Here is a 26644-nt window from a genome sequence, read left to right on the forward strand (position 1 = left end):
TAATCATGTTTTGGGTGTACTATTCCTTTAAATGTTCATTTCACTCACCTGCCTAACTCTGCCCAGTTTTCTAATTATCATGGATCTCATCCACCTGCGTCCGTTCCTTTATATTTGGTTCAGCCTGAGCTATCGTGGCCAGATCATTGTTTGATTTTTGTTTCTCCTGTCTGTCGGTTTCATTAGTTTTAGCTATTTCCAAGGTTCATGTCCCTGTTACCAGTAGGAGATTACTCTTGAGCCCTTGTCTTAGGGTGAATTAATTCCCTAACCAGTGGTGAGAGCGTTTAAGTGTTTTCTTAGTGATTCTTTTTTCCTGATTCCATTCCCTCTCACCCACTGGCCCTGGCTCAGAGCAAAAGGGAAAAGCTTGCGAATGAACTGAGTGGGAGGCTTCTGATGCTGAAAATAGATTCTGCAACATGTAGAGACCGGTCTGTGCTGCGTATCAATGTGCAATACTTGGACAGAAAGGGGGTTGTGTTGTGGACCCTGACAGTAAGAGATCTAACAGAGCAGCACACATCTGAGTACATCTCCTCTGTGGTGATGGACGTCTTGCGTCAGTATAACATTAGCTGGTGTATTCGGTCACCTCTGATAATGGGACGAATATGCTCAAAGCCAGAAACTTCCTGTCAGATATCCAAGAGAGAGCTGTGAGCAACGAAGATGCAACCTGTGAGGAGGCGGAGTAGATTGGGAGCTTATCTGTCAACTCGATTCTATGTGGCCCCATCATGTGTTGTGAAGTGTAAGATGTGCAGCACATACTCTACAGTTGGCCGTTGACAATTCATTAAAACAAGCGTCCAACATCATAGCAAAGGCAAGACTGTAGCAAAACGATTGCGCTCGCAAAATGTGGTGTGTGTTCTTAAGAGAATGGGGCACAAGAGAGCAATTGTGGATTGTGCACCTCGCGGGCACTCCACTCATGATATGCTCAAGCGGCTGCTCAACATGACCCCCAGCAACCCCGAGCTACATCTAAGTGAATCTGAATTGGAATGTTCCCAACACAATAGATGCACTGAAACCCGCGAAAATCGCCGCTAGATGTCTCCAATCTGATCAGCTAACTGCAGGTGATTTCTACGGTGTCTGGCTCAAATGTTTCCTTGACACAGAAAAACTAGCAGGCCCATTTGCAAGAAAGGTAGCCCAGTGCCTCAAAGCACGCCAGAGCACATTTTTTGACAATGACGCATTCAAAGCGGTGTTATTCCTTGATCCTAGATATCATTGTTTTTGACCGAATGTCAGACAGAGAAGGCAAAAATACACCTGCACCTTACATGGGAGGCAATACAGCACATAGAAACATGCAATGCAGCCAGAAGCACCTCTCTGCTCAGCAGCCTCACCTACTCCACCATCATCTGACAATGAAATTGAGCACCTTTTGATGGAAAAAGAGAGAGACCAGTTCAACACAGTGAGTCAACCAGGTCTCCATCGTGTCACTTGTATCTACCAGTCATTATTATCGATGACTATGCTAAAGCATTGAGTTGCATTTTGTTCAGGTCTGTATTTTGTACAGTTCTCAATTTGCTCTGGGTAATGGGAGACAAACACTATTTACATTCACTCTTCCCTTATGTGTTGTTTGTAATTTCCCCAATGTAACCCAGGTTTCATGAACACCTTGCTTGTGGTCACTTTCAAAGCAATACTTTGCATTTTCATTGAGGTAGGTCTCAGTGTTCATAAATATTTAACGTCTGTAACAGTTTTGATAGCCTAACATGTAGGTTAGTGTTCTAATTTTTCTTTTAGCTACAGTAAATGATCTGTAAGACTCACATTATTATGCCACTGAGGTTAAGCTGAAGATTTAAAAGGGAACACATTCCATGCTTTCAGATGTTTGGGGTAAAAACAGGTGGGGAGAAAGTGGTGATTAAATAATTTATAGGCATACTGTGGAGAGACAAACTTCAGAATATCTCTTAAAGCATTCACAATTCATTTCCCACCATGCAGTATGACCACACCTCTCAATAAACAACAGTTAGGGGAGCCCTCACAGATGAGTTAGCCAGTATTTCCCAGCTTTGCAAGCTAATGTGACAAATGAAAACTATAAATAAAGCAGCTTTTGATGAAGCCACTCACTTGCACTGTGTTTCTTATTCTTTGAACATGTGCAGATGTTAAACAACAAAATAAATCAGACAGCCGCATTTATATGCATGGGGGTAATCACCGTGCTACTTTGGAGAAATCCAGCTGTGGTAATGTGATTTTCAGAATTCAGAGAATAACTGTTCTCTGATTATGCTTATCACATTTTCATGATCATTTGATGACCCCAGAAATAACAGGGCAATCATAATTCTCTGTGAATTCAACCAGGCTCAGTTAATGTCCCACTGAAAGATACAAGGTATAGGTAAGTTGAAAAAGTGTGTGGGGGAATTAATAAAAGGGTTAGATACCTCAGAAAAAGAAAAATACAACATGGAAACAAAATGAGGACTTGCATGGGGGCAGACCCGTTGCAACAAGGCATGCAAACCAAGCATTTGCCTAGGGCCGAAGATGGCCTGCAGCCTCGAGTTGTCAATGACCTGGTTATGAACTGAATCTAACGACAAACAGTGTGGATGCCCATTAAAATTCAGTGACTATCATGACAGAAAATAACAATAATAATAATAATTATTATTATTATTTAAATTTTATTTTATTCATCTTTTTACTTCTACTCCTTACATTTTTACACAAATATCTGTACTTTCTACTCCTTACATTTTAAAAAAATTGGCTCGTCACTTTAGTTTTGAATAATTTCAATGGAGTTACCGTTATTATTTTTCACGTCATCAATACCAAATTCAATCTAATTGGATGGGAATCTACGTTGCATTTGACGCACCACTACAAGATGAATTGACAGATTCGGCGGTATTCATTCGCGGCAAATCATTGCAGCTTGGTGGCGGTGGCGTTAGCATAGTAGTATGGACGACGAGATGATTGAAAATGAACACAACGGAGATCTAGTCCTATTGGCAGACATCCATTTAAAATGTAGGCAACGGCATGAAAAAAGTGGTTTCTACTTTTACTTTTATACTTTAAGTAAATTTACAAGCCTGTACTTTGTTACTTTTACTTGAGTAAAGAAGTTTAATCAGTACTTCCACTTTTACCAGAGTATTTTTTAACACAAGTATCTGTACTTTTACTCAAGTACGGAAAATGAGTACTTTTGCCATCTCTGCATCTCACATTGTAGAAATTTACCTCTGCATTTAACCCATCCCCTTGGGGAGCAGTGGGCTGCCATTGTGTGGCGTCCGGGGAGTAGTGTGGGAATAAGGGTCTTGCTTAGGGACCCAGAGTGCAGGCTGTGGTGATCAAACCGGGTACTTGCAACCTTCTCAGATCACAATCGCACTTCTCTAACCACTAGGCCAACACAATGATTTCTTTTCAATCTCTACAATGTTATCAGAATAGGCCTCAAGGAGGCCCCTTTCACTTAAAAGCTGGCAGGGAAGGATGAAGGACAGGCTCCATCACAATATGTGTCCACTATCCTTTTGTGGGATATCAATAGAGTTGGTAAGGGCAGATCTTCATTTCAAAAAGTTTATTTCAAACCTGCACACATTTTACAATACATATAATGACAAACAATACATATGCATGGCTTGAAAAGGTGATGGAAGAAGCAAAAGCTTATACATGTCCAATTCCCTCCCGCTCATCCCAAGGACACTCCTGCAAATGACAATACAAAGACAAGACAAACAACCCATCCACACTCATGCATACACAAGACAACACACTGGCTCAATTCTCCCCATCCCTGCAACCCCCTCCCTACACCACACCACCCTCATAGAACTCACTCTCTTCCAGGTATTTTCTCAGGACATTCCACTTAAATACTTTTTGAAATGGTTTATGTTTTCACAACACTTTTGTTCCTCCGGTAAACTATTCCAGAGGGTGACACCATGACTTGAGATGCACATTGATTTCAAGGTAGTTCAAGGTACTCCACACGTTATGCCCCTGAGCCCAGATTTATGTTGTCCAAACTGTACAATTTGCTTTCTATCCTTCAAATAAGAAATCATCATGAGGAACGGTCTAACAATGCACCTGCAAACACAGGGGGCCACAAACAAAATGGAATAAACGGATGAGGAGGGAAAGAAAAAACAAGACATTGGACTTCTTCAATTCAAAGAGTCAGAATTAGCGTTGAGTTCGAGGCTTTATAGAGTGGACCAAAATATGCAAATAAAATAAAAAAACAAAAGAAAACAAAAAAGAGGCTTAACCCTAGACAAAGTACAGTTAACATTTTTATAGGCATTCAAGTTCATTTTAGCTTGGGGCCCCCAATTTCTTTGAAACAGCCATGCATGGGGGCAGATATAGAGCAGTGCTGCAAGTGCAGCAGGAGGCAATAGGTAAAAAAAGGGAGAGGAGAAAGATTGTGGTGTTATTTATACCTCCCTTGGCACTCATTTTTACCTTTTTTTCTCCCCCCTGCGAGCTGTTTTACATCGCTGATCTAATTAAATCAAATAAATCACAGGGCAGGAAGATACACACACATCCATAAGTAGGCATACAACAGCCTCTTCTGATTTTCGGTTTGTGAACATCTCTTTTCCCTCCTGCCCCTCCACACAAAATGGAATAAATCTTGATGATGGTGTATTATACAGCATATCATTCACTTTGTTTATAGGACTAAAATATGCTAACAGACTGAGGGCATAAAAATGATCGATGCTCAGATGGCTCTGTTTTCCTCTCTTGGTGTTCCATCTCCTGCACACTACCAACAATTTTCAGTTTAACATCTTATGTACCAGTTAAAAACATATTGTCTTGCATAGTTAAACCTGACCATTTTTCAGTACAAGCATTCATTGTAAGACAAGATAAACAATGCCACAAAATACAGTGGTGGACCTTTTTCAGACTAAATTTTTTTTTTTAATGCAGGAGAGCAGCATGAAAACTTTTAATGGGAAAATTATATTTAGTTCACAATCAGAATCAGAAATACTTTAATAATCACAGAGGGAAATTATTTAGTTGCCAGTGAACAAAGATTTTGGAGCAGGTGCAGCCAAAAGAGAAGAATAGAACAATGTCACAAAATGTTATCTGTCAAATTATATTAAGGTTATTGGATATATTTTTACTTTTTCGTGGATCAAGCCATGCATCTACCTAAACTGACTTCTGCGATGAACAGAAAACAGCTTTCATAACTTCACATTTAATACAATGGGTGGCAGAGTGTATATCTCCATGGCTACCATATGTATATTACAAAGGTGCCTAGATGTTATATGTCAGAGAAAGTGGACACAGAAAAATAGTTGTGGGGTTTGACTTAATTCTTAGAATCGCAAAAAGGGTTAGTGATATTTTTGAAACTGCTTCAAACCCAGTGGATGTAGAGTATCACCTTCAGTGTTGACAAGATATGCAACCAGACCTATAACGTTTTACAAGTAATTACTAGTGATATCACAGCTACCTCAAACACTAACGCAAGCAGGAGCAGAAACATCTGACGAGATATCAGGTTTGTGGCTGGGTTGGATCTCAACGTGAATTGTGCAAACTGAAAAAAAGCCACTAACCTTCTCAAAATCTGTGTAGGAACGAGGACACTGAACTTTGGTTCCACAACAGCGCTCTGAATTGTGTTTTGTTTTGTGGTCACGTCACTGCTGGCTTGTTCTGCTTTAAGGGAGACCATGCTGTTCACAAGAAAAGATTGGGCCAAAGGGACAATTAGTCATACTCTCAATCCAGAAACAGCATAAGAGCGAAGAAGTGAGAGTCAGGTGGGGTAGTCAGAATAGAATAGTCCAGCGATGACAAGGCAAAAGCGAGGAAACTGTGAGGCAAAAGCAAGGTCAGAATCAGGCAATCAGGTATTAAAAGGAACAACAGACTTCTACTTGGTGTGAGGCTTTACAATAATATAGCAATTAGACGAGGTAGACCAACATAGGTGGAGTAGATGGGTGATTGGGATGACAGGACTATAGCTAAATAAATAATCCAGCAATGTTGACAGCAACATAATGGCAGACTAAGTGACTTTTTATTGCTTAAATGAAGGGGTTTCTGCTTGTGAATTATATCTTTTTTAAATATTTTTTGCAAAGGCTTTCATACTTTTTTAACAGCATAAAACTTCTGAGTAAGATCAACTGCTCAGGAAAACTAAACACTGTAACGTACACATTGCAGATCTACTACCTGTTATCTAAATTTTATTGAACCCAAATGACTAGATTTCTTAGAATGATTCAGATTTTTGTTTAGTAAGACTTGAAACTGACCTTTTTTTGTTGCAGTTGAATTTTCAAAAACAAAACATGTCCATGCCTAAATGATCAAACTCAATAAAGAGCATTTAGAAAAGAGGGAAGGCGCTCTATTGATGGGAACACAGCAATATTTTATTTACAAAAATCAACAAGAATCTGGAAGGCGGGAACTGCAGGAAGTCAGTGGAACTTTCTGGTTGGTCTGAAGGGAGAAAGCAGAATAATCAGGAAGGAGTTTGGTTATGACAACTGATTACTGATTGATTTGCTTACTTGAGGGACGAAGGGGAGGTAGTATGGATCTGTAGGGGTTTGATTCAGCAGGCTTCACAGACTGTACCTCAGAGTTCCAAGAGAATGTGAGTGAGATCTGAGAGCATTGGTACCTGCAAGAGATGTTGTGCTTGAGTGCAGGCAGGCTATGAAGACTGAGAACTGCTGCTCACAGGCAAGACCTTTTCCATGAAGATCGGAGACGAAATTGAGGTTCACTGGTTGTCTGGAACCATAACAGAGTCCACATTAAAAAAGATTCACAAGAAGATACGTTTTCAACAGCAAAGGTATTCCTAGTTCAGGTATACCATGGGTTATTCCAGCCAAGTGAAAAGATTATCGTTTGCCTCCTTATATATGGGCTAGTCATGTTGATTGAGAATTGTTCTCAGGTGCATAATAACACGAGTCGGCACAGCAACCAGAAAAGATCCTCACTATGACAGGAAGCTCCCTCACACCAGAAAAACAGCAATACCCCAGAGACATTAACAAACAACCTTTTTTTTGTGTGTAATGTAGGCCTACGGTGATTAGTTTTGTGCTGATCAATGTTGAGGATTCCACATACTCTTACATTGTCTCTCTATTGTTATGGGTCAGAGGAGAAGCGTGATCGCTCCAGCCATTAGGCTCGGCAATCATGAGGGCTAAGTGTAAGTGGATTGAGGGGCTAGGAGACGCTAGAAGATTCTGTGGCTCAGAACCATGTAGAATTCTCTCAGGAACTCATATACATGACCTTCACATATGAAAACAGCTTTGGGAAACTTTAATGGAAATGGAAAGTTAGTTATATTTTAAAATATCAAATGAAAATTATTTGACTCTAGGCAAAGAGTACTTTTCTCATTCATGAAAAAAAAGCCACATGCTTAAGCCAGCTGTAGGGGATCTTTGTGCATATGCCTGATATCAAGTAATGGCCAAAATGGCAAACCAAACCCATTCTTTTTAGATTCATAAATTAATTGTAAGGGACTTCTTAAAAGCATTAAAAACATTATGGCTATTTGATGTTCTGGAACATTTAGTAGTGTGTCAGTGACGAAAGGAGAACAACTAAGATGTTTGAAAACTTGCTAGGAAGGCTTTGGCCACTCACAGTCCCTATGTTGAGCATGACCTCCTCTGTGTTCTTTATTAGCATAATAATGTCTAACATTACCAAACACAAAATATTTTTGGAAAAAGTAAGTATAAAACACACGAAAATCCACTTTTAATTTTACCTCTTTGCACCACTGGACTCACTAGATCAAGTATTTGCCAGAGAGTATGTACTATAAAACTAATTCCCCTGGCATAAGCAAGCTGGACAGTAAACTAAAAGTTAGACTTGCTGCTCGCCTATTGTGTCAACTTAAGATGAGGTTTGTTTACACAGATAAAAAGAGTTTTGTATTAGTCTATGTCCGATATAGATTTTATATATACCTGACTTGCCACAGTCACTTTCATGTGTAATGGTGATTTCTACAGCCCCTAGTTTTGTCAGCTCTGTGCTGCTGTGGAGTAATGATGTCTGCCACCATATTTGCGAGAACAAATTATAAATAGCAATATCCAAGGCAATAAAGCAACATAAAGTTTGAGACTTTTAGTTCATTAATAATACATTACATTTTTGTCTGTAAATTAGATTTAGACAACTTTTATTGTCGTTTTGTATACACAGATTTTATAGAAAAAATATATTTTTTTTTATTTATTTAGTTATTCTTCATATGCTGAATGTCTGCAGAAGTGTCTGTCTCCCCTAAAAACTCTAACTCTAAAATTTAAAATACGGTAACCATAGTTAAGAACCGATCGACATGAAAATCTCAAGAACCAAAAAGATTAGGAGAAAAAGGGAGGAATAAACCTAAAGACTGACAGGGATCCAGGAATGAGTACAGTAACTGAACAGGGAGTGTATACATGGTAAACAGAAACAATGGGAGCACTTATTCGCTGATAGGAAGCAGGTTTAGACAGGTGTTGACTGTAGAGGTAACTAGAAGGAGCAAAGGGGTAAGGAAAGGACACTGCGGGCAGAAAAACTAAAAATACAAAAAATAAATAAATAAATCTAGAGAAAGAGAGAGAACAAAACAAGGCATACAGGACTTGAGAACCCGTGAAGTAAAAACCTAACAGGAACAAAAGGTCCAGAAAGTAAGATCATAACAGGTTGTGACCTGGGGCTCCTCCCTGTGGAACTTGCCTGGAACACCTCCCCAGGGAGGCATCCAGGGATCATCTGAAAAAATTGTCCAAGCCACCTCAGTTGACTCCTCTAGATGTGGAGGAAAAGCCGCTCTACACTAGCCAATCAATAGATAAAGCTCATTTCAGGAGCTTGTATCCGGGATCTCATTCTTTTGGTCAGCCCATAAGTGAGGGTAGGAACAAAGACTGACCGGTAAATCTAGAGCTTTGAACAGTCTCCCACTTCATTCTCTCCTCACTCTTGAACAATACCAGAATGTACCTGAACTCTTTCCCTTGAGGCAGGAACTCTCTTCCAACATGAAGGAGGAGGAGCTGATTCTCATCCTGGCTACTTCAGACTCAACTGCGAATAACTCAATGGCCATGACAAAAACCACACTGCTCCTTCTGAGGTCCAGGTTCAGCAATCAGCTGCACTCTCTACTCCAGCACCATGTATACAGTAGGCCTTCCCGGAGAGGCTGACAAGTGTGATCCCCCTTTAGTTGAAACCCACGCTCAGGTCCCCCGTCTTACTAAGGGGAACCATCATCCCATGCTGCCATCCAGGGGGCTGTCTGAGACCTCCAAATTACATTGGATAGGCATGTCAGCTATGACAGGCCAACAACATGCAGAGCTCTAATGTGCTCAGGGCAGATCTTGTCCAACCTGAAGACAACATAAAGGGAACCAAGTTGCCTAGAGTGGTCTGTAGCAGCCTATCATTCAAGCTACGGTCTTCATCTGATGTTTTATTCCACATTCCCACAATTTTTCCGAACTGTGACTGATTGTCATGGTTGTGGATTGTTGGGGTGTGGCCCTCGGGAGGATGGGGCCTGGAAAGCCAAAACGGCTCGTCCTGAGAAAGGCTAAATAAGGAAAGTGTTGGTAAATGCTGTCTGACTAATCTGATAGAAATTCTACAGCATCAATGACAAAAACATGCTCTCTGGGCCTCATTGTTAATATTTTCACTTCAAAAATGTTGCATAATATTGGTCTTTTGAAGGTATTTTTGCTGAGTAGGACATACGGCAGGAGTTTGTGTCAGAGACACGCAACGATCGCATCTATGCCGCAATTGCAGCCAGACTGGCCAAAATGAATGTTCTGCTCAACACAAAGCAGGTGTGGGTCAAACTCAAATGAAAATTAAGCACAACTACAAGACATTGAAGGACCACAACAATCTTAGTGGATTAAACCACCAGAAAAACCGCTGGTATGATCAGCTGGATGCAATCCTGGGAAACAGGCCTGCATACATAGTCACAGGAGCCACAAAAGGCTCACCGGGAGCGCTGCTGGAGGCTGTTAGCCCAGAAGAGCTCTAGGACTGCAGAGCGGCCTGTTCTTGTATGTTCTTATTACTTTGGGTAAAATAAGGATTGAACATACCACCATTTTTCTAAGTAAATATATTTCTAAAGGTGCTATTGACATTTTCATGATGTCGGTAACAATCCGTGCAATCCACACATACAAAGAAATAAAAAATAGGTGTCCAGAAAGTTTTACTTACTAAAGTAAAATGACGCAGGGAAAAAGTATTTAATACGTGAAAAGAGGGAGGTGCAAAACCGCATGCAAAACCAAGACTCCAGCTGAAATCTCTTAGTAATTAGAAAGCAATCCTGCTCCTTCTCATTTCAAATAACTATCAGATGGTTCAGTTCCAAATGATAGCCTATAAAAAGGTGTTTCTGGTATCACGCAATAAATATTTCATGATGGGTAAAAGTAAAGAGTTTCTTAAGACCTTTGCAACCTTATAGTTGCAAATAATTATGGCATTGGTTACAGAAGGATTACTAAACTGTTGAATGTTTCAGTGAGCACTGTTGGAGCCATAATTGCAATTACATGGGCATAACCATCTTGAATTGATAGCTGTACACTCAGAGATACAGTCTGATGGAAAGCAAGATTAGGGGGTGTGTTTAATTAAAGGAGATGTATAGTACTGCAGAGAAATCAATGTTTTGTTTCACAAGCGCTGACAGGGAAGAATTGGCAGAGTGGTTTCATTAAGATGAGTTGAAAGACACAGGGTTTACATCTATGGCAGTGACTGCTAAACTCTGAGCTGTGTATATGGACTTTATTACCTTATTATTACCTTAATGCACAAAAATGGCTGCAGAAGTATGCATTTAGAACAATTTGTGACTCAGTATTTTTATTCCTTTTTTTAATGACGATCAGTCTTGTAGTCATAGTCACAGATTCGATTTAAGAAAAAATTTAATAAAAAAAAAAAAAAAAAAAAAAAAAAAAAAAAATATATATATATATATATATATATATATATATATATATATATATATATAATCGAAACTGTGACTTAATGGAAGTACAGTATCTTGGAAGATAATGCTAACTTTCTTTAAACTTTAAAAACTCTCCTTTTGTGTGTCTGACCATACACATTAGAGTCAGTTCTGTCAAGTGTCCATTTTCAATCTTTGGTCTTTGGGCGTTTTTGTACACCCCAATCCCTGGTATCTATGGATTTGGAGTAAATGTTTAACCGAAAATCTATATTTATTATGAAAGGTGATATAGTACCCATATTAGATTATATAATCTAAGCCAGTCTGTGCTACTTGGTATTGCAGCTTTGCAATCATTATTCAGCCACTGTGTTAAGATTTCAGGTGACAAACAACTTCAATGAGTCTGTGAAATGTCAAAAGCTATAAAAGAAATTTCTAAATTACATGTTTTTATATATATATAATTTTGTTTTGTTTTTTATTTCAATAACAGTGTTTTTTCCAGTTAGAAATAAATCCCAAGGCCTTGCCAGTAAAGATCCAGCCATTGATCCAGAAACCCAAGACCCAGTTGCATATCATCCCCAAGACAAGGTCTCAGGCCTACTAAGAAGCAAATGGGATGGAGCCAGTGCAAACTGAACCACCCAACTCTGGACACAGGGATATACCAATGTATCTGTAGGCAGGGTCACCAGCCACTGGCGGTGGTTGTGAGAGGGGTGAAATAGGCCCCGCATTTGATGGGGACCTGACATGATCCAGAGTAAGGGACAAACCTAAAGGGGGGATCACATGGCAGGATGATTATGGTGATTTCTGCCCTGATCTTTCCGTTCAGGGGCAATAATCTTGCCATGTCTGGTGTGTTAGCAATGATGGGGTCTGCTCAGTAGAACCTATGGCACACTGTGATAGAGGAAATCCAACATGTTTGATTGTCTTGCAATCCTTTTCAGTGAAGCATAGACACGTATTTAGACAGTCACACCACACACTTAAAAGACATGGGATTAAAACAAAACATGACACCTTAAGTCAGAGATAAGGTGTTAGATTCATATCTATTAACATTTATACAACATAACAAATAACAAAATTGCATGAATAAATTTCTTATGATAAAAAGATAGAACTTAAAAATATTTTTCAGATTAAACTGACTATTTAGTAATTTAAGAGCATACAGTATTTTAATCTTGACATACAAACACCCCTCCAGTTCATCATAGAACCTAAAAAGACCTGTCATGTTGGGCTGGATCATTATTGTCCATCAGGAATATGGATAGGCAGATATGGGGTCAAATGTTTGAAACTATGAACACCATTACACACATATGGTATTCATTTAGCTATTTTATATTGTTTATTTACCTTACTGGTTTATTTAGTCCTTCTCTTCATTGTATGGCCCCCAATTGCTCACATTACAAAGAACCCCAAAACAAAAGAAAATACACATTTGTAAAAAATACTGTAATGTTGTTTTTTTTAATCCTGTCTTTCATCCTTTTAAGTGTGCTTTTACATAGTGTGATTGTTGCCTGTGGTGTTGACTATGATGTGAGCTATGGGAAACAGTCAAATTCTTTTTTCCTGCACACAAACTTGCCGATTGAAGTGAATTCTATTTCTCAGCCTTGTTGTGTTCGGCGTTTTGCATCCTGCTCAGTGGTTGTCATTCATACTGCCAAAGGAACAATTTTGAATTTCTCAAGTCTATTACTGTCTTTCGAAGTCAACTGTTGATAGCAGGTGATTTATGAATAGGCTTGTGGGGTTTATTATTGTTTGTGCCTTTTTGTGAAATGTATGTCTGTGTCCCTTGGATTCATTGAATCTATCTGTTAAATGTGGTGGCTGCAGCTCAGTGGGGGCCTCTAGGCCACTCATCTATCTGCCCAGTCTCTGCTGTTGGGCGCAGATACAGCGATCCTGATTGGCAGTCATTATCAAACCCCGGTGGGAGGACATGCCTCATTGGAGAGCAGATATTAGGGATGGATTGAAAATGAGGGATAAAGCAGTTTCTGTCAGTGTTTATTTGTTGCTTGAATGGGTTTTATTAACAACACCGTGGTGTACATAAAACAAGGTGCCACTTTAGCATGATTCATGGGCACAACGTGTTTGATGTCTTAAGAAATGAACCATGCTTTGAGTTCATCTCGGTGCCCCTTGGATTCATGTGCATATCTTTAAATCAAGGAGTATATATATTTACCCACTTCTCTCTGTGTATATGTCCGTGCAGTGTGGGCGTTTCTCTCATCATGCCTTTTAAAGTAGCTGGACACTTTAAATGGAAATGTTCTTGACATTTAGGAGGAGATGTAATCAGAAGCCATTAGAAGGCAGCTGATTTCCTCTTTAAAACTCATTCATGCCATCTCACTCCTACTTTCCTACTGCTTCCCTCCCCCTCTTTCCTTTTTCCATCTCACACGTTTGATTTACTTCATTTTTCTTCACATACTGCTACCTAGTCCTTCGTGCTCTTTTTCAATCTAATTTACCTGTATACTTTTCCACTCACCCCATCCTTCCCCATCCTCCAAGTCTCTCTTTAGCCATCAGAGCATTGTAGTTCAAGAACAGATGCTTTATTTAATTTAAACATTTTTTTTTTCTTTTGATTTTACATTATTGTGATGTGTCACTTTAAATTTTAGGGGGATGTGCTTGATGTACCCGCTTGTTAATTAAGTCGAAAAGGTAACCTTTTGCACAAAAAAGTTTGTTTTCTTTGTGTTGTGATGTGTAGTTCAGATATTGCCGTCAACGTTGCTTTGCCTTTGATTCAATATATTTTTGGATCTAACAATTTATCTTTTCTCATTCATTCATATTAAAGAAAAGTTAGGAAATCAATGATCAACTGAAGTAAATAGGCAGACGTGGATGAGGTAAATAAGAGGTTTGATAAATTATATTTTATTTTTTTCCTCTGTAACAGTCCATCACAAATGGAGCCTGATTGCACCTGATAAGGTGTTTGATTTCTGCTGTGTTATTTTTGGCTGATCAGTGAGAGTGTTTTGAATTGTAAGGTAACATTAAGCTGCAATATTTGACCATTAGTAGTATCACCCATGTAGGTTCTTAACATAGCTGTTGATTTAAGACAACGATAGCCGCTGCTTAGTCTGCACGGGTTTAATCAAAATGCTACAAATAAAGAATAGGGCCATGATTTTTGTTGTTTGTTTCATTAGCAATGCATTTTGATGCAATTAGCATGTTGATGAACAGTGAATGCTATCCCTATTGGCACATCCTAATTAGATCCCTCTCCTTGGACAATCCTGAAAATGTTTTATATGAATATTTCTTTATGTTTAAGATCAAATGTCAAATGATTTAAGCCAGAGCAACTTCCAACTGATGTTATATCCCTGTGACAGAGATTACTTAAGCACCTGACTCCTGGCGAGTGGGTTTGGTTCCCGAACTGAATTGAACCGAACAGGACATCATCCCCTCTTTTCCACTGATTGTCATGATCGGTTTAATGAGCTAAACCCATAGGCAGAACACCAACAGGAGACAGAGTAAAAGTTAACAAGGTTTATTAAGGAAATGTACAGAGTAACTCAGGACTGGTTCTGGTGCAGGTCCGGGACTGGTTTCACTTATTTCTGGAGAGATGAGAGTTTAGTTAGCCAGGCAGTTAGATGGTTTGACGAGAGAGTGAATTATGAAAGTACCTTGAAGAGGTTCAGACAGATCCTTGGAATGGGGAACCGGTTGGGTCCAGAGATAGTGGGAGTTGCAGAGAGCTGTAAAAATAAAATTAAGCCGAGAACATACATAATTGTCTTATATTTCCATGACAATCCAGACCTAAATTTCAAGAAAATGTTAATTAAGTTGTTCGAATATTCAAAGGAATCAGGGAAATCTTTTCATGACAACACAAGGAAACATTCCCATCCATATGAGAGAGAAATATTCAAAGATCTATTGACATCACTTCTTTCTGGACATTTCTTGATAAGGAGTTTCTCACTAGTCTAGATTATCTTTAATATATTTTCTCACCTAAACAAACTAAATCCAGGATTGCAAGGGGTTTAAGCAACTGTGTTTAATGTGTAAGATGAAGTTGAGACTGTGAAAAAGAAGTTACATATCTGGGTAAATTGAACAACCACAAAAATATTTTTCCTTTCTCAATTTTTTTCTGGGCTTCTAGACCCAGTGTGTGTTTCCTTTCCTCCTTTCAGTGGCAACAAAAGATCTTTGCTGCAATGGGATGAATGGCTGCTTAAGTTGATAAGTGCTGGATTAATACAGTTTGGGCCTAATGTATCATATGTCACTGTTAGAAGAAATTTCATTCGTAATTTCTCAGTAAATGTGTACTTAAGCCGTGTTAATAATGAAATGTCTCATAGTACATTATTTACCTTGATGTTAAATTTCTTCTGCCCCATTTTCTCTTTCCTAATATTTCAACTGTAAGTGGAAGCTTGCTACAAACACAGCCAAGAATTCACTGTGGTCATTTGAGCAAATATAAACTAGTTATTTAAAATGTGTCTCTTTTTGCATCCACAAGTAGTAACATTAGAATTTATATGGGTAAGTGTTTAGTCCCCTTGTATTTCAAAGGATAATATCTCCTGGTTTGGTTTTTTTGTTTCCATGAAACCTTGGATAATATAGTCTTTTTTTTTGATGAGAAATTCTTGCCTTTGTTGGGACTTTTAGGTTATGTAAATAAACAAGCAATAAGCAAAGCAATAAACAACGGCACTGAAAACGCAGGGCAAGCAAATTATCCATGGCATCAAGTTCTTTATTGATATACTTCTCCCTTATATCAACAGTATATATCAATGATTGTTGAAGTTTAGAAATCCTTCTGTTACCAATGCCATCATTGAGGTTGTGAAACTCTTGAGAAAGCTATTTACTTTTACCCGTTATGAGATGTTTCTTGTGTGATACTAGAGACACCTGTTTTTAGGCCACCATTCGGGACTGAACCAGCTACTAATTTGCACTGAAAATGGGGAAGGATTGCTTACTAAATATTGGTAGAATTTGGCTGGTGTCTTGGCTTTCCTTACCTCTTTTTCACCTCCCTTTCTTCACATGTTCAATACTTTTTCCCTGTGCCATTCCAGATTAATATGCATAATTAATTAAATAAATCATGCAATGTTAACTGTCATCTGGTGAAAATGTTTATGTCAACATAAAATTTAAACATGATGTTGTGTTCAAAACTTATTTTACCCAGTGTTTGTGTGTGGTAATATATCAGTGGGCCAGGCCTTCTACATTGTCAAAATTCCTAACTGTTTTTCTTCTCTCAAATTTTAAGTTAAATAATACATCCTTTAAAATACTTTAGAATGTTCTTTGTTTTTAAAATGTAAAAACAGAAGAGGACGAGTGTGCTTAATTGTTTTGGCCTTTCATAATGTAGAGAATGAATAATGTTGCTATAAAACTAACAACACTGAAAAGAAAGTGATCTAATCACAATGGCCAATGGTGCATTTTTTTCTTCTAGTGGCTATAGTAATTCCACTTTAAAGTAGCATTGAGCATTTAAAACCACAAAAGCTCTTGTAATGGGACTGCACATGCCCATGCAAAGATATTTTTTATCCAAATCTTAGAAGAATAAAGGTAGGATAGATGTGCTTTGGCTGAAATGCTGTATTCAGTCTGATGTGAAAAAGGAGATATGTTAAAGGCTTTAATTTAGCCAATAAATTCTGCTGGTATCTTGCCAGAGATCTATGGTAAAAGCATAATCACTCAGACAACAGCACTATTAAACAGGACCTGTTTGTGATGGGAGAAGAGATATAATGACTGTGTCTTATGGTTTGTCACAGTACTCATTAGTATATTGGCCTGGTAGGTCTTGGTCATCAGTAAGAATAATGGATTTACTGTAGATAGTTGCTTGCACTGAAGCCTCAGTGCTTGGCTAAAATTAAGAATAGACTGTAGAAATATATGTGTTCAACAAATGTATAACATCTACATGTTTAAGATTCATTTCAATATCTAATCCCATGACTTAATATTGCAATGGATGCTATTTGAGAATTATAAATGTGCTTTGATGTTAATAATAAGTTGCTCATTTAGTAAACGTGAGTAACTTCAGTATTTTTTTATTTCTACAACCAAATCATTTGGTAGATTTAATTGTCAAAAAAAGTATTTCTATACTGCAAAAAAATATTCACATTAAAATTACAGTTCCACCATGTGTTTGGATTAAAAGCCTCTCCAAATTAAGCTCCCACACTAAATTTTGACCTTAGTCAACTAATCCTTGTGTCAGGAATCCAGTGTGTGTGGTCTGTTTTGTGTCTGTCTCTCCCTCCACCACCAGGTGGCACCCTATCATTGTTGGTCCTCCCTGCACCCCTGCGGCTCTTTGGATCATTATCTGGAGCAGTACTTAAGCAGTGGACTGTCACTACCTCGACGCCAGACTGTTTGGCTAATCTAAGCATGGCTAGTACAGCCATGCTTAGATTAGCAGAGTCTAACCTGAGTCTTTGTTTCCCTGAGCCTAGATGAGTTTTTGTTTCTCTGATCCTAACCTTTTCTTTGTCTTTGCCTTTGGCAGGAAGTCCTCCTGCGTACTGGATGTTTGGCCTTCTTCCCCTGGAAGGATTGTTTACTGAGTTCACACTGAGCAGGGGAGAAACCTCCACATGTGCCGTTCAAGTCCCTCATGGAAATCCAAGTGACAGTCCACTCCATTGCTCCTTCGGGTCCTAAGTATGTCTACCAGTCCACTCTTCAACAAGTCCCCTCTTCTCAGGATCAACCCACACATTCTGGATTCAAAGTGAAAGAAGAAACCCCCCCAAACGTGAGTTCCTCTCTAGCATCAACCTTACGGCATTCAAGATTCCTACGGTCCCTGAACTAACCGTTGTGATATCCTCTCCAGACTTTTTTAGTTCCTGTTCACCAGCTTTCTGAGTTCCAGATATACCCCCTTTAACCCTACCTCAATAAACCTGTTAAACATTTGCCCTAAACTCTGAGTGGTTCTCTGCATCTTTGGGTTGGACCTTTAAACACATCACGACACCTTGTTGATTAGTCAGTTTTTCTGCAGTAGATAAGATTTGGCATATTTTACTGAAATATCTTTTTTGGCTAATATTTATATATTATAACACAAAATGTGTTCAATATCTTCTCATTTGGACCAATGTAAAAATCATTGTTAAATACACTAACTAGAAAGAGTGCGTTAGTCAGTAGATGGTTATCATACCTTTAGAATTTAAGCTGCTCATGTACAGGAATAATGCAGTAAATTAAAATGGGAAACTTTTGCCTTAAGTGGCACAATATGATAGAAATTAGAAAGCAACAAACATATACACCAATGTTGAATTTCATTTTAGGTCGACAATAATGGTAAATTTTATAGCGGTCTGTCTTGCACTGGATCTACAGTACCAAGCCTTCACATGATCTGCCAAAAAAAGGTTTACAAAAAAAAAAAAGAAGCAAGAGGACTTACAGGAATTAATACAATTTTTTTTTTAACCCAAAAAAACAAACTTACAAAAAGAAATGAGTTCAAATCATAACAGAGGTCAACCAAAAACAGAAAATTTCACTCAAGCAAATCAAACTAACTGACTGCATAAACAAACAAAACTGACCTAACAAAGAAATGACACACAAGGGTATATATACACTCGCTGATCAGACCATTAACACATTAGGGGTGATTCCAACTAAACAAACAATCACAAATTACAAACATCGGCAGTACAGTTAGGTTTGGCGATAAAACAAATCTATATCTTAGAAAAATTAAAACACACCAACCGCAAAACAAATCCTAAGCAAAACATGCAAAAATGGGAAAAGGCAGCAATTTTCCCCTCTACATTTAGCAGATATGAGCCCTAAAGATCTTTTGTCTGGCCAAACTCCTAGGCACCATAGAAGGTAGGAAACAGATTAGTGACAAAAACCAAATAGAAATATGACTGAGTGCAAACAAATACAGCGGACTAAATGTGCGCGCTTACTAATAGAACACATGCATTTGAACTTAGATTAAAGTTTTATTGCAAATATACACTGCAAAGTATGTGTATGGATTAAATACACAAAGGTGCACGTATAGTACAGACTTTGGCCATCACAAAGACAATAATGTCTGGTTGTTGTTATTGTCCACCTAGCTCCTCTGTGCAGTAGAGTGATAAAATAAGTCATATGCTAATAAATCTAACAGCTAGGCATGGGGATATATAGCTATAGTGATTTCAACATAGATTGGTTGTTATTTTGCACCCTTAAGGACAGGTTGGTGACATCTTTAAATTTGTCTAATTGCATCAAATCGTTAATACACCAACGAGAATTGAGAATGTACTTGAAAAGTACATTCTGTTCATCCATTCTTGTAGCTTGACTGTATTTACACTCCTCTACCACCCACACATTTATCTCTTTCTAATCCATCTCTGATGGTTGAACTTTGTAAATATAAATACCTTTTGCCTCCATTAAAAAAATGTATCTTTCCTTTTATACAATACAAAAGATTTGTAGTTTTTTTAATGCATGGTAATTAGATAATTCACTGTATTCAGAGCACAACACCATTTTTTAAAACATGGACATATGTGAGCAGCTTCTTCTGATGAAGGGCTTTTGATAAGCAAGGGGAACAATGTGATTTTCATCTTCTGAATTGACAGTGTGGTTGCTTTGCAGTTTTTCAAGCCTAAAAGCCAATGCATCAAAAGACGGAGAGAAGATAATGAGATAGAAGGCTGAAAGTGCTTTTACTGGAAGCCTGGTATAAAGATTGGAAGCTAAATCAAAAATGGGAGATCTGGGAGCGTGATTGGCAGTGAAAGGAGCAGAGGAAGAAAAACACTCATTAGGTTCTTTATTTGTTAAGATTTCTTAATTGTGGAACAAAGATTGAAAGAAAAGAGTCCTCTAAGAGGGTCTCTTCTTACTTCCCCGGTGATGATTAATCAATATAATGCGTTTAAGCAATTAAGGTAGATGTTATCTGCCAACAGAACTAATTCAAGGAAAATATTTTGTGATTTACAATGACCAGTTTTTGGTAGTGCACGCTTAGACAGTAGAGAACTAAAACAGAAAAATGTAAACCAGTATTTTTTATTGGATCACAATATATGATGACCTTTAGGATTCATATCAAGCTTTTTGTTATTTCTTTCCTTTATTGCTCTCTTAACCCAATGACTAATAAGTAAAAAGCAAGTAAAAATCTAGTTTTCCATTTAAACAAAGAACTGGACCCAAGTAAAATCTTGATGGAATTGAGTTAATGCCTTAGGAATGAGAGAAATGTATTCTGGCCTTACTGCCTCATTAAAGCGGAACACAATTAGCAAAGATTTACACAGTCCTTAACTCAGGATTTACTCTACCAAGTTGTCGCAACACCCACTTCACCGGAAATATTGCAAAACAAGGTAGTCTCATAAACATTTTATAAAAGATAACCATGCATTGTGCAGAGTATTTACAAGAACATAGGGAGAAATACAAAACAAAAAACATTTAACACAAGTTAAGAATTTTGAACTTAAAGCACCTACCTGTTGAAACAGATTCATCAGGTGGGGGGAATGGCAGATGTCCAGCAAGAATTGTTAATTTAAATGATCACTCTTAGAGAACAGCTGCCCCCTAAACCCTTCGATCCACTGAAACCGTGCCAAGGTGTCTTTCAGATATCACATTCCATCAGGAGCATTTCTTGAGCGGAACAACACCGCACAGTTGGACTAGATGACAGGGTTTCATCATTGCGCTATAATAGTACAGTTATAGACTTTAAATAGATCAATAAACGACTAAAGTGTTTCTTTTGGTAGTACTACCCGCATCCAATGTGCCTGCCTTTATCCAATCACCCGACCTTCTTCTTTTTTTACCCATTGTGGGAGAGTTAAAAGATAATATATATATATATATATATATATATATATATATATATATATATATATATATATATATACTGCTCAAAAAAATTAAAGGAGCACTTTGAAAACCAATCAGATCTCATTGGGGGAAAAAGGAAAAAATCATGCTGTTTATTTATACTGATATGTATTGGTTAATGTGTTGGGAACAAAAGGATGCCACATAAGTTGTTGGAAATGACAATTATCAACCTACAAAGGGCTGAATTCAAAGACACCCCAAAATAGTCCATTTAGCTGAAATTTGATTGCAGCAACTCAAAATGGTATTCAGTAATTTGTATGGCCCCCACGTGCGTGTATGCATACCTGACAACGTCGAGGCATGCTCCTAATGAGACGACGGATGGCGTCCTGGGGTATCATCGCCCAGATCTGGACCAGGGCATCACAGTCTGAGGTGCAACCTGGCGGTGTCGGATAGATCGAAACATAATGTCCCACAGGTCTTCTAATGGATTTAGGTCAGGCGAGCGTAGGGGCCAATCAATGGTATCAATTCCTTCATCCTCCAGGAACTGCCTGCATACTCTTGCCACATGAGGCAGGGCATTGTCGTGCACCAGAAGTAACCCCGGAGCAACTGCACCAGAATAGGGTCTGACAATGGGTGCAAGGATTTCATCCCGATGGCAGTCAGAGTGCCGTTGTCTAGCCTGTATCGGTCTGTGCATCCCTGCATGGATATGCCTCCCCAGACCATCACTGACCCACCAGCAAACCGGTCATGCTGAATGATGTTACAGGCAGTATAATGTTCTCCACGGGTTCTCCAGACCCTTTCATGTCTGTCACATGTGCTCAGGGTGAACCTGCTCTCATCTGTGAAAAGCACAGGGCACCAGTGGCGGACTTGCCAATTCCGGTGTTCTGTGGCAAATGCCAGTCGAGTTCCACGGTGCCGGGCAGTGAGCACAGGGCCCACTAGAGGACATCGGGCCCTTAGGCCACCCTCGTGAAGTCTGTTTCTGATTGTTTGGTCAGAGACATTCACACCAGTGTCCTGCTGGAGTTCATTTTGTAGGGCTCTGGAAGTGCTCCTCCTGCTCCTCCTTGCACAAAGGAGCAGATACCGGTCCTGCTGATGGGTTGTAGACCTGCTACGGCCCTGTCCAGCTCTCCTGGAGTAACCGCCTGTCTCCTGGAATCTCCTCCATGCTCTTAAGATTGTGCTGGGAGACACAGCAAACCTTCTGGCAATGGCATGTATTGATGTGCCATCCTGGAGGAGTTGGACTGCCTGTGCAACCTCTGTAGGGTCCAGGTAGCGCCTCATGCTAACAGTAGTGACAGTGACCCTAGCCAAATGCAAAACTGGTGAAAAAGAGTTTGAAAAGATGAGGAGGGGAAAAAATGTCAGTGGCCTCCACCTGTGAAACCATTCCTGTTTTGATGGTCGTCTCATTGTTGCCCCTTTAGTGCACCTGTTGGTTATTTCATTAACACCAAATCAGATGAAACTGTTTAACAACCCCCTCTACTACTTACCTGACCAAATCAATATCCAAGAAATTTAATTAACTTGATGCTATACTCTGATTACAAATTGTTCCTTTAATTTTTTTGAGGTGTATGTATATATATATATATATATATATATATATTGGTTTTAAGAGTTATTAATTGGATGGAGGATGAAGGAAAGAAGAGATTGAGCAAAGGAATGTGATCATACACTTTAGTTGGATATGGAGATCAATCCAGGAACTTGCAACTTTCTTTAGAATAATGTGCTCTAACAACTAGGCCACCCTCCTAATTATGCAGTAGTTAAGTTTTAAAATGCTCACATTTTGAGCAAAAACACGTCACTGGAGAGACTTGAATTTACCAAGCAATTAAGCATTTGAATAAGCAGTGCACTTACAAATTTTAGAGCTCATTACAACAATAAAAAAGTGAAATGGCGAGCTTGATTAAGGAATAAGAATGGGCATTAACCCTTCAAAGTTGCTTTCTTTTTATGGCTGTTTTATGAGTTTAGAACCAAACCTTAAGAATTCCAACAGAAAAGTTTTTGCATTTTTTTTTCTCTGTTTCATGTTTCTTTCAAATTTTCCCTCATCATTTTTCTAAATGCCATCCTTTTTTAGCTGTTTTCTTTCAATTGACACTCACTCCTACACACTTGAATATTTGCAATGAAACACACCTGTACTTGCACAAACAGAGAAATCAGTTTTACCAGCTTGTCAGAGTGTGTCTAATTGATCACTACCTAGAAGCCTTAGCTTTGTTGATATTTGGACTGGCAGCCCAGACCACATGGAGCTGAGGGCATATATTTAGGTCTTTCTCTCTTTCTTTTTGTCTGTCTGTCTCTCTCTCATTCTTTTTAACCCCATTTCAATCCCTTAGTCTCTCTTTCTCCATTTACATCACAACTCTTTCACACTTCCACTCGCACACACTCATTGACCCCCCTTGATCACCAAAACATGAATCTATTTACTTTTGTAAAATAATCTCTGGCACTCTTCAACTGTTGTGAGTTTTTTTTAATGGATTGTTTCTCAGACAGGCAGGGATGTAAATTATGTTGGTGTCTATAACAGTGGGCAATTTTTTTTTGCATCTAAATCAAGTTTCTCAGCAGCGATAGCACTTGAACACAAATCAACTATAAATGGCAGCTTACAGCTCAATTTACTGGAAAGGACAAAAGAAAGGAGCCTAATTTCAGCACTACAATCTTTAGCAAAGTTTAAGATTGTATATGTACCGTGATTAGGTAAAGCTTTTTTTGCTGCCTTTTCATACACATTAATTTTAAAAATTTATTGTTGCTGCTGGAATGTAAAAAATAAAAAGTCATACATTCAGACAACTTCAATAGGGATACATATTGTCTGTAAATTCTAAAACTTTCTCCTTTATTTACAAGGCCAGATTATCCAATGGGCATAATGGGCACGGGCCCATGGCCACCTGGGTCCCACAGTGTCTTATCCATATACGGCAGCTTCTAACCAATAAGACATGCTGTTGCTGATACATAAAAAAAATAAATGAATAAATAAAATATAACTACTTGGTCTGATAATATGGTTGTCAATGAAAAATAAGACACATGCTGTCACTGATATTTTAAAATAAAACCTTAATAGAATTGCACAATTCATCAGGCACACTAATGGTAACCATGCTAACCGGTATGTGGGTCCTTCCGTCTACCCCGTCTTCGAATGAGCCCACACTGAGAAACCTGTGAGAGTAACAGCAGTTTTGTAGTGAGAGAGAAGGGCTGATAATAAGTGTTTTTTTAAAGGAGACAAAAAGAGAAAAAGTTTGTGTTTATTATGAATTGTGCAATAAATAGACATGTTCTTCATCAAACAGAAATGTCCAGATCTTGAGGATGCTACTGTTAGCCTAACAGCGGCGACAACACCTAGGGCATTCTGTTTGAAATCTAAGTTTTCAAACAGAGGGAGGAAACTGAGGGCAATGATGTTTAAGAAGGTAACATGAAAGCTAAGCTAGAATACAACTTTATTGTCGTTACACTTTCATAAGTACAAAAAAATGAAATTAACCCATTTCCCTAAGTTTTATGGTCTATTGTCTGGAGATCTATAACCCCTCCTCTTTCATAGGATAGGAGCAGCCATTTTATGACTTCACAAATTAAGATAAGCTTAATTTTAGTCCAAACCTTCCCCTTTAGTCATGGGATCACCACCCTGAATCTTTCCAGCCTGTTTCTGTCCCACTCCAGACCACATAGTAAGAGCCCACCATCTTGTGTTGTTGACTCTGCATCAAAGCACCCTTCCCCCTTTATCTAAACTAAGTTAGTAGAGTTTAGTTTTACTAAGGTGCTACAATGCTATATTGTTTATGCATTTGTAAACAGTAACCATTATAAGCTGAATGAAGTTTTATTGTTTTACCAGTATCTATTATTGCATTTATATCTGCTGCTATTTTTTAATGGACGTAAATGATTGTATTGACATTTGGTCTCCCTTGGATGCCCATCTCAATGGACTCTTAGAACCCCTTTTCCCATCTTTCTAAAGTATTCATTTGCCTACCTCATGTTTATTTTCAAGTAGTGTATAGTGTTTGCATAGATCTTAGATTTCCTATAATCCTTGATTGTAGAACTAAAGACATAATTATTTTAACCTGTAGTCATGACATTTGAATTAACAGAGACAAATTTATCTTTGGTTTTTAATTAATAGCTCTCCTGATAGCCTAGCCCAAGTCACTAAACTCGGGAGAAAAACTGGATTTTAACAGCCGGTCCAAAACTCGGAGTGTGAGAGGCCTAAAATCCTGGTGGGTAAACAGGTCAAAGTTATAATTATTCAACTAGGAACATTAAATTGGTTTTACCCTCAGTTTTATATGATTTAAAGAATTAAATACAACTCCAGTTCTACTTAATCATATATTCATAATCTACAGGTAAAATATCACAACAGTGATTAAAATATTTTAGGGATTTAAGGGCTTTGAACCAGTTGAAAAGAACAGATCTGGGTGATACAGTGTTGAGTATGCTTGAAAGTATTAACTACAGAGGCCCAGCAGATGACATTGCAAGTAATCTGTTGGGGTGCTATAATGGGCTGCAGGCTTACTTGAAGAATAACAGTCCATTAATCCATTGCATGCCCTACACAACACATTCTCTCATTTTGGTGGGTGTCAACAGTGTAGAAAACAGCTTTTAAGATGTACACAATTGTTTTGACCTTGTGCAGTCCTTAAAGTATATGCATTTTGTGCAAATTCAACTCACAGATGGAACAGAAAATTGGATAATATAGACATTAAACTAAACATCGGTTTAAAATCCCTTTTATCAACACTCGAGTTGTCCTGCAGATGCATGTAAAGCCCAATTGTGGTAATTATCTGCAAATAAGAAAGATATCTGAGAGCACATCATCTATGAGAAAAACGTAAAACACAGAATAAGACATTAGCACTTTTTTCTCATCTTGGCAGATATTATTTATGGCAGTTTCTGAACTGTTTATTAAGAAGATTTAAAGCAGTAAAGGCAGACATTGTCCTAATGACTGCTATTTGTCTGTTCAACTCAACTTGGGTTATCAATTCGAGAACAGTTTGACCACTTAAAAAAATCTGCAAAGAACTTTTGTTGATGTGATGTGTGCCAATCATATAAAGAAGAACCATTTTCTCCGGTAAAAGGTTTAGTAAGTCATGAAGAAACTTTGTAAATTCTGTAAGTCAAATGTATTGAAAAAAGAATATGCAGTAGGAATTTCTTTGGCATCAGAACCTTTAACTAGTTCTTCATGCAATTAAAGTTGAGTCTAAAGATAGGAAACTGCAAACTGTGACTTAGTTTAATAACAGGGTTTCCGCAGGTCATTAAAAATCATAAAAAATCATTAAATTATTATTTTTTTAATTAAGGCCTTAATTGGCTTTAAACTTAATTAAATGCGATTATCGTGGTATTTAAATTACTGTATAACAAAAAAACAAACTTTATAAAAACAAATTCGTCAGATATATTATATCACAATATATTTGCACGGAACAGCTTCCAGTTGATTGTAAAGTATGGAAAAGAAGCTTGATGTGG

Source organism: Cyprinodon variegatus, unplaced genomic scaffold (assembly GCF_000732505.1).
Source record: "Cyprinodon variegatus isolate N-32 unplaced genomic scaffold, C_variegatus-1.0 Scaffold673, whole genome shotgun sequence".
In the NCBI taxonomy this organism is placed as follows: Eukaryota; Metazoa; Chordata; class Actinopteri; order Cyprinodontiformes; family Cyprinodontidae; genus Cyprinodon; species Cyprinodon variegatus.